The following is a 9046-nucleotide window of genomic DNA, read 5'->3' as shown; positions in this document are numbered from 1 at the left end:
TCCGGAAGTAAGATAATAGACACAGATAATGTATATAATACATAATATATATTTTATTCTACGGTATAGGAAATAAAGTGCACGTTATTCGAGCAGTTCAATACAGAGATTTGTCATATCAATATTTTATGTAATTAACTAATTACACACTGTAACCAGATACTAAATAAAGTAAGGATGGCTTTAACCACAGAAAATATCTTTTGAGAATCTGTACAGTAGCAGTAATGTTATGATACATGAAATTACTGCAACATATAATTTTCAATACACAAACCTCATTATAGGTATTTTATATATAAGATTTAAAACAGTAATAAAAATATTTCACCACATTTTTTGGAATAAGTTTTTATTTAAGAATTAATAAAAGTTATATTTTATGAGTTCATATAAATGTGATTGGTGCTCCATACAACTATCTGTTTTTTTTCTATATCAGATACTGCTGGATGATACACAGAGACGACACAGAAAAGCTTATTATACCCCTTTTACACCGGAGCTAAAACCCGGGTTTTTGAAGGGTTAACCCGGGCAGCTCCCTGGTGTAAAAGGGGAGAGGGTTGGATCGCCGGGTCGAGTGACCCGGCAATCCAACCCAGGTAACTAGCAGGGTTTAACACGGGCGTAGCCCGTGAAACCCTGCTATGGGAACAGCGCACTCCGGGTCATGAAGACCTGGAGTGCGCTGCTAGCCGGCCGATTGGCCCGGCTTCAGTGGCGCTTGGAGATGACGTCATCTCCAAGCGTCCACTTTCACTCCGCAAAAGCCGGGTCTATGCAGACCCGACTGCGGTGTGAGCGGCGCTGACTCGGGAATATCCTGAGTCAGCGCCAGCAAAATTCCGGGTCTGATCCGGATAGGAACTTTGTTCCAACTTTTCCGGGTCAGACCCGGAATTTAGGTGTAAAAGGGGTATAAGCGAAAAGCGACAAAACGAAGTTTGATGACAAAAAAACAAGATAATGATTGTTGCAATAATTATGGTTTTGTTTCTATTATTATTTGCTTTAGTTGTTATTTTATTATGTAATTAGGACAAAAACACAGTGATATCATCTACACTTCTTCGTTTTTCACAATAAATATGTCAAAAACAATTCAACTTCTTGTTTTTTCTTAACAATGTATGTAACCCCCTTATAGGTAAATGTGATGTGGTCATTTTTTTATATATACTATTTCTTGATGTACACAGGAGTATAATTAAGAACATAAAAGTATTATTAAAAAAACTTTCAATACCTCCAATTTCGCAGACCTGTGTTACCAATTAGTAATAAATCAATTTAATATATTGATAAAGTAAAAACATGTACAGTACATGCTAATTACTCATGAACAAGATGCCTGGATGGTAACACAATTGCAAATAAAATTGATATCAGATGGATCAAATGGCTAGCAATACTGTAGGTAATTAAGTACTAGCAGTCTAGCAATATACATATGTTAATATTCATGCATACGTACATTAATTAGCAGTGTCGCAGGTGACGAGAGAAAAAAAAAATAAAATTTCTTTGAACTCAAAGTCAGCAGGATTTAGATTGTTGGTGTCCCGCTCCACACTTGTGATCTCTTAGTTGTTAATCAAATAAAAGACAAGCAGCACATTGATACTGCTCATCTGTACCTTATTGCACTGATACCAAAGATGTTTCTTTTGTAAAGTACAAAAGAGACAAGAAAAGGAAATCTCCCTTATTATATTCTCTACACAATGTTCATAATTAATAATGTTCAGTTTATTAAATGGAATGTGTATGAAATCCTGGCAACAGGGTGAAATACCAACACCGGAAGCCCTACACTTCTCCTAACCCTAACCCTCTCCCTGGTGGTGCCTAACCCTAACCCCCCCTCCCCGCACCCTAAATCTAACTCTCTCCAGGTGGTGTCTAACCCCCCCTCCCCGCACCTAAAATCTAACCCTGGTGGTGCCTAACCCTAACCCCCCTCCCCGCACCCTAAATCTAACCCTCTCCCTGGTGGTGCCTAACCCTAACCCCCCCTCCCCGCACCCTAAATCTAGCTCTCCCCAGGTGGTGCCTAACCCTAACCCCCCCTCCCGCACCCTAAATCTAACTCTCCCCAGGTGGTGCCTAACCCCCCTCCCCACACCCTAAATCTAACTCTCCCCAGGTGGTGCCTAACCCAAACCACCCCTCCCCACACCCTAAATCTAACTCTCCCCAGGTGGTGCTTAACCCTAATCCCCCCTCCCCGCACCCTAAATCTAACCCTCTCCCTGGTGGTGCCTAACCCTAACCCCCCCTCTCCGCACCCTCAATCTAACTCTCCCCAGGTGGTGCCTAACCCTAACCCCCCCTCCCGCACCCTAAATCTAACTCTCCCCAGGTGGTGCCTAACCCTAACCCCCCCTCCCCACACCCTAAATCTAACTCTCCCCAGGTGGTGCCTAACCCTAACCCTCCCTCCCCACACCCTAAATCTAACCCTCTCCCCAGGTGGTGCCTAACCCTAACCCTCCCTCCCCGCACCCTAAATGTAACCCTCTCCCTGGTGGTGCCTAACCCTAACCCCCCCTCCCCGCACCCTTAATCTAACTCTCCCCAGGTGGTGCCTAAGACTAAACCCCCCTCCCCGCACCCTAAATCTATCTCTCTCCAGGTGGTGCCTAACCCTAACCCCCCCACCCCACACCCTAAATCTAACCCTCTCCTCAGGTGGTGCCTAACCCTAACCCCCCCTCCCCGCACCCTAAATCTAACTCTCCCAAGGGGGTGCCTAACCCTAACCCCCCTCCCCGCACCCTAAATCTAACTCTCCCTGGTGGTGCCTAACCCTTACCCCCCCTCCCCGCACCCTAAATCTAACTCTCCCCAGGTGGTGCCTAACCCTAACCCCCCCTCCCCACACCCTAAATCTAACTCTCCCCAGGTGGTGCCTAACCCTAACCCTCCCTCCCCACACCCTAAATCTAACTCTCCTCAGATGGTGCCTAACCCTAACCCCCCTCCCCACACCCTAAATCCAACTCTCCCAAGGGGGTGCCTAACCCTAACCCCCCCTCCCCGCACCCTAAATCTAACTCTCCCTGGTGGTGCCTAACCCTAACCCCCCCTCCCCGCACCCTAAATCTAACTCTCCCTGGTGGTGCCTAACCCTTACCCCCCCTCCCCGCACCCTAAATCTAACTCTCCCCAGGTGGTGCCTAACCCTAACACCCCTCCCCGCACCCTAAATCTAACCCTCTCCCTGGTGGTGCCTAACCCTAACCCCCCCTCCCCGCACCCTAAATCTAACCCTCTCCCCAGGTGGTGCCTAACCCTACCCCCCCCTCCCCGCACCCTAAATCTAACCCTCTCCCTGGTGGTGCCTAACCCTAACCCCCCCTCCCCACACCCTTAATCTAACTCTCCCCAGGTGGTGCCTAAGCCTAACCCCCCCTCCCCGCACCCTAAATCTAACTCTCCCCAGGTGGTGCCTAAACCTATCCCCCCCTTCCCACACCCTAAATCTAACTCTCCCCAGGTGGTGCCTAACCCTAACCTCCCCCTAGCCTAACCCTAAATCTAACTCTCCCCAGGTGGTGCCTAACCCTAACCCTCCCTCCCCACACCCTAAATCTAACTCTCCCCAGGTGGTGCCTAACCTTAACCCCCCCTCCCCACACCCTAAATCTAACTCTCCGCAGGTGGTGCCTAAACCTAACCCCCCCTTCCCACACCCTAAATCTAACTCTCCCCAGGTGGTGCCTAACCCTAACCTCCCCCTAGCCTAACCCTAACCCTCCCCGGGGGTGTCTATTCCTAAAGTCCCTCCGGGAATGCTTAAACCTAACCTTCCCATCCGTGGCAACAAGCTAACAGTGGATGGCTTTCCTTCATACAGGAAGCCGTGTATCGAGTTTTCGGCGTCAGGATCTAGACGGGCGTCGGCATTTTGATGCCTGTATTTAGTCCTGTGCCAGGATTTAGAATCGAATTTGACAGACAACTTCCCGGGCCATCGGTCTTTTAACTACGGGCCTGATTCAGAGCCGGTCGCTATTTGCGCTCGCTCGTCCCGAAAATAGGGGTGGCTATTCAAATGAACCATTCGCTATTTGCGGTCTGTTCACGTCTCTAGGTCTGAACGAGCGAACAAAACTTGCGGTCGTTTTTTGGGAAACTACGCCCCCTGTCCGCTCGCATCCTACATCATGTCCGCTATTTATTAGATTAATCGAGTACATCGAACAGGGTATGAGCTGCTCGCTATTCTTGTGGTTGGTTTTTGCTACCACAATTTTGCAAGCAGTTCTGGCTATAAAATAACCCAGTGACGTGGTCAATGACGCTGCTGTTTTAAATATGCACACCCATAAAACGCCCGTTTTGACCTTTAAGCACGCCTGCGATCGGATCTCCACTCCCCGTTTTCAAGCACCTTCCCCTGTTACCACCCACATACGCCTCATCCTGTCACTCAGATTAGCAGGCATTCGCTATTTTGCGAGCACATGAATTTCGGCCGCACTGACTGGTTCGTGCATGCGTATAACGATCCGTATGCATGCGCAGTTGGGCAAACATCGCTCGGAGCGAACGAGCTGCCACTTACGAGTGGCTCTGAATCAGGCCCTACATCCCTATTAAATGACTGTTTGCAGAGTCAGTGCATTTTTTCGGTGTGATGTCCCTTTATGTATTGGCTGCGTTCCTAATTATAACTGAGGGCCGGATTCAGGAGTGAAGGCAAAGCTGCTATTTATGCAGTTTGAGTGAGTGTTGCCATTGCGCATACATATAAGTCTTGCATTGCGAGTATGCATGGACAGAGGATCTATTAGCAAAGTGAGTGACAGGCAGTTAAAGTTTGGGGAGGTAACGGGGGGGTAGTTACAAAAATGCAGGCATGTCAGACTGTGTAAATGCTGCCTCATCGGCATGCATAAATTAGCACTTGCAGCCTCCTACGCAACATAAGAGTTCTCTGCGTGCCAGGAGAGCTGCAGTGTTTGCGGATGGTCAGACCTACTGCAAGATGGCTGCTCAATGTGCGTTGAATGTTTACACTGGTCTGCGACATTGGACAGATATGAGAAGGCAGTAGTAGGTGTGTTTATGTCAACTGTGCTTTGGCAGATAAAAGCAAAATCTTAGCAACTGTGATCTGTTAGTAATTGTAGTTGCAATTACATTTGTGTCTGCTGCTGAATCAGGCCCCGAGTCTGTAGATATAACAGCTCAGCCTCGCCCTGTGTGCAGCATGTGACCCCACTGGTTTCTCAGTGTCAGAGTTCACTTTCATTTCTCTCTCCTGCTGTCAGCGATGGCGTCTGCTGATCTGAGACAGGAGCTGGTCTGTTCCATCTGCCTGAGCATTTATACAGATCCTATAACCCTGAGATGTGGATATAACTTCTGCCAAGTCTGTATTGATCATGTGCTGGATACACAGGAGGGGTCTGGAGTTTATACCTGTCCTGAATGCAGAGCAGAGTGTCAGGAGCGTCCTGAACTTTCCTGTCTACTCGGCTAGATCAGGAGGATACTGAGATCTTCTGCACTTCCTGTGTGGACTCTCCTGTACCTGCTGCTAAGTCCTGTCTGCTGTGTGAGGCTTCTCTGTGTGATAAACACCTGAGAGTACACAGCAAGTCAGCAGAACACGTCTTATGTGATCCAACCACTTCCCTGGGGAACAGGAAATGCTCCGTCCATAAGAAGATCCTGGAGTATTACTGCACTGAGGATGCTGCCTGTATCTGTGTATCCTGCAGCTTGGCTGGACAACATCGGGGACACCTGGTTGAGACACTGGATGAGGCCTCTGAGAAGATGAAGAAAAAACTGAGAAATATTCTGCAGAAACTCATCACAAAGAGAGAGGAGGCTGAGAAAAGAGTCCAGAGTTTGCAGGAACACAGTAGAGAAGATCAGGAAAAAGCGGCTGGTGTAACAGAGACAGTCACTGCCATGTTTAGAGACATCAGGAGACAGTTAGAAGACCTGGAGAAGAGAGTCCTGAGTGAGATCTCCAGTCAGGAACAGCGCATTTCACTCTCAGTCTCTGACCTGATCCAGCAGCTGGAAATAAAGAAGGATGAGCTGTCCAGGAAGATACATCACATTGAGGAGCTGTGTAACATGTCTGATCCAGTGACTGTCTTACAGGAACCAGACACAGGTGGCTTGTGTGACACTGAGGACACAGAGAAACATGATGACCAGGTCCGTGGTGCAGGAGATCTGGATGTGGGTCTCATCTCGGGGAAATTACACACCTTATCTGATATAGTAACAGGTATAACTATAGGGATTTATGTGCAGGAAGCTACAGACATATTACTGGATGTAACCAAAGCTGGTAATTATATACAGATATCAGGTGACAGGAAAACTGCATCCATGTCACCAAACCAGACATATCAAGTAACACCAGAGAGATTTCAGTGTAGTCAGATAATAAGCACCAGGGGATTCTCCTCAGGACGACATTACTGGGAAGTGGATGTCAGTAAATCAGTGGGGTGGAAGGTGGGGATGTGTTATCCCAGTATAGACAGGAGAGGAGGTCAGTCACCAATTGGATATAATAACAAGTCCTGGTGTGTTTGTAGGTGGTATAATAATCAGTACTCAGTGATACATGACAGGAAAGAGATTTGGTTACCTGACAATATCCCCTGTGACAGAGTGAGGGTATATCTGGATTATGAGGCAGGACAGCTGTCCTTTTATTCTCTGTGTGACCCCATCAGACACTTACACACATACACTGCCACCTTCACTGAGCCCCTTCATGCTGCATCTTGGGTAGGGAGAGGTCGTATAACTATATCTGGGGGAGTCAGCGGGAGCTTGGAGAAATTACCAAAAGGAATCTGCCGAGAGACTGGTGACATCATAGGGAGGGGAATTTGATTGGTGGAACAATCAGCAATAGCATGAAGCAGTTGGTGGTGCTACAGCTGACCCCTGCCCCTGTATAACCATGTGACCAGTGTGACTGGATGTGTTCCCATGTTGGTATGTTATAAACTTGCATTAAAAATCTATAAATATACATCTCTGTGCGATATCTCCACCTCTGACTCACTGACAGCTGTGATTGGCTGCAATATCTGTCTGTCACCCAGTGTGTATCCTATTACGGGATGCAGTCAAGAAGCCGGCAGTCAGCATTTCGATTCCTGGCAGGGGACTAATAACAGGCATTGAAATCCTGACGCCTGTCATTATACCTATGCCGGGAGCCCGACGCCCGGCATACCGAACGACGGTAAGCCAGGTGCTGGGTGCAGACAGCCGTGGGGGGGAGGGCTAGGTTAGGTGCTCCTGGGGAGAACTTGGGTTAGGCACCCCCCCCGAGAGGGTTAGGGTTAAGCTAGGGGAAGGGGGGTTAGGTTATGCACCCCCAAGGGGAGGTTAGGGTTAGGCACCTCCCTGCGGAGGGTTAGATTTAGGCTGCTGGGAGGGTGGGTTAGGTTTAGGCACTTACGAGGAGAGGTTAGGGCTAGGCACTAGGGTTGAAGTTACGGTTAGGCACCCCTAAGGGAGGGTTAGTGTAGATAGGGTAAAAACTTGTCGGGATCTTAATCTTCTAGCTTTCGGCGTTGGTATGAGGTCCGCCGGGCTCACGTCCGGTGGTATTTCATACCGATTCCCTTATTACTGTAGTCCATGGGTGGGCAACCAGTGGTACTCCAGCTGTTGTGGAACTAAACATCCCAGCATGCCCTGCTACAGTTTTAGCAAGCCATATCAGCAAAACTGTGGCATGGCTTGCTGAAATGTGTAGTTCCACAGCAGCTGGAGGGCTGAAGGCTGCATCCTATCTGGGTGACAGGTCTACAGTATAAAGGAAGGCAGTTGATAGGTCAACACCAGAAGGTCAACAGTCAATAGGTCGACCATGAACTTAAGTAACTAGGTAATTGGTCGACAGTGAATTAGATTGGCCGGGGTAACAGGTCGACAGGATTAAGTGGTCAACATTCAAATTGTCAACACGAAAAAAGGTCAACACATGGTTTTTCATGATTATTAGGGTTAGGCTAAGAGAAAAAAAATATGTCAATATGCACATGTGTGCATCACTCACTGCGATTGGTAATCATGCGCTCGTAGTACACAGACTGGACGCTACTTTGAGTGACACATAGTGCCATTTGTGGGTGGCAACCGGGGAAGGTGCTTGTGAACGGGGGAGTGATGATGCGAAATCAGGCGTGTCTGGGCGCAAAAATGGAGTTTAATGGGTGTGCATAATTAGCAATGGTGCGTCATTGTACACGTCACTTGGGTGTATTTTAGCCTGCCATGATCGCAGTGCTTGTGGTAGTGTATAATCAACCACAAGCACTGCGTTTGCATCCGATGGTACCGATGGTTACATACACTTCCTGCAGATGACGTGCGCAAGTGGGCATCTGCATACACAAAGTGATCGCATGCCAAGACATAATGGGCGTGCTTATGCCTTGCTGTGCGATCCCTGCCTTGCTGGGTGTGTGCCGGATTTGCATATGCTGGGAGCGAGCGTACGCATCTAGCGAGTGGGTCTGAATCAGGCCCTGCTTCCTTACTGACTTAATTTGGGGAACGTCTGACATTATCAGCCATATAAATGGGGGGTGCAGCTGGCGAGTGCGTAGATTGTTGAGGGGTTTTCAGACTTTTTTCAGTCTTCAGTCCAACAGGAACCAGAACATGTGACTGTGCGGCACCATCGTGGTAGTCAGGAAATATTTGGTTATTGGCTCATTCTTATAGTATATGTCCAAATATCTGGAATAATAATAATAAATCTCATACATGAATGTGATCTATTATGTGTATAACTCTCTGTCTCTGATTATACATGTGTTAGGTACCATCCCCTGCAGAGTGCATCTAACATGTACCGGAGACCACAGTCATACCCTGCCAGGGACCCCAATGGTCATAGGCAGGAACAGCGTCTCTTACCCATACTTGCCTACTCTCCTGGGACTGTCGGGAGCCTCCCGAAAACCAGGTGCCGCTCCTGAAACCCCGCAAGAGGAGACAAGTCTCCCGTATTGGCCACCTGCCCCCTGCGACCCCCCGC

The 9046-nt window shown here is 48.2% G+C and overlaps 1 pseudogene; it reads left to right on the top strand.

Annotated features, from left to right (window-relative positions):
- Positions 1 to 5284: 5284 nt before the first annotated feature.
- On the top strand, positions 5285 to 6879 carry LOC148508568 (E3 ubiquitin/ISG15 ligase TRIM25-like; annotated as a pseudogene).
- The last annotated feature ends 2167 nt before the right edge of the window (positions 6880 to 9046 follow it).

This window comes from Taudactylus pleione, unplaced genomic scaffold (assembly GCF_031769625.1).
Source record: "Taudactylus pleione unplaced genomic scaffold, aTauple2 ptg000355l, whole genome shotgun sequence".
NCBI lineage: Eukaryota > Metazoa > Chordata > Amphibia > Anura > Myobatrachidae > Taudactylus > Taudactylus pleione.
This window is presented reverse-complemented; position numbering and strand designations above follow the sequence as displayed.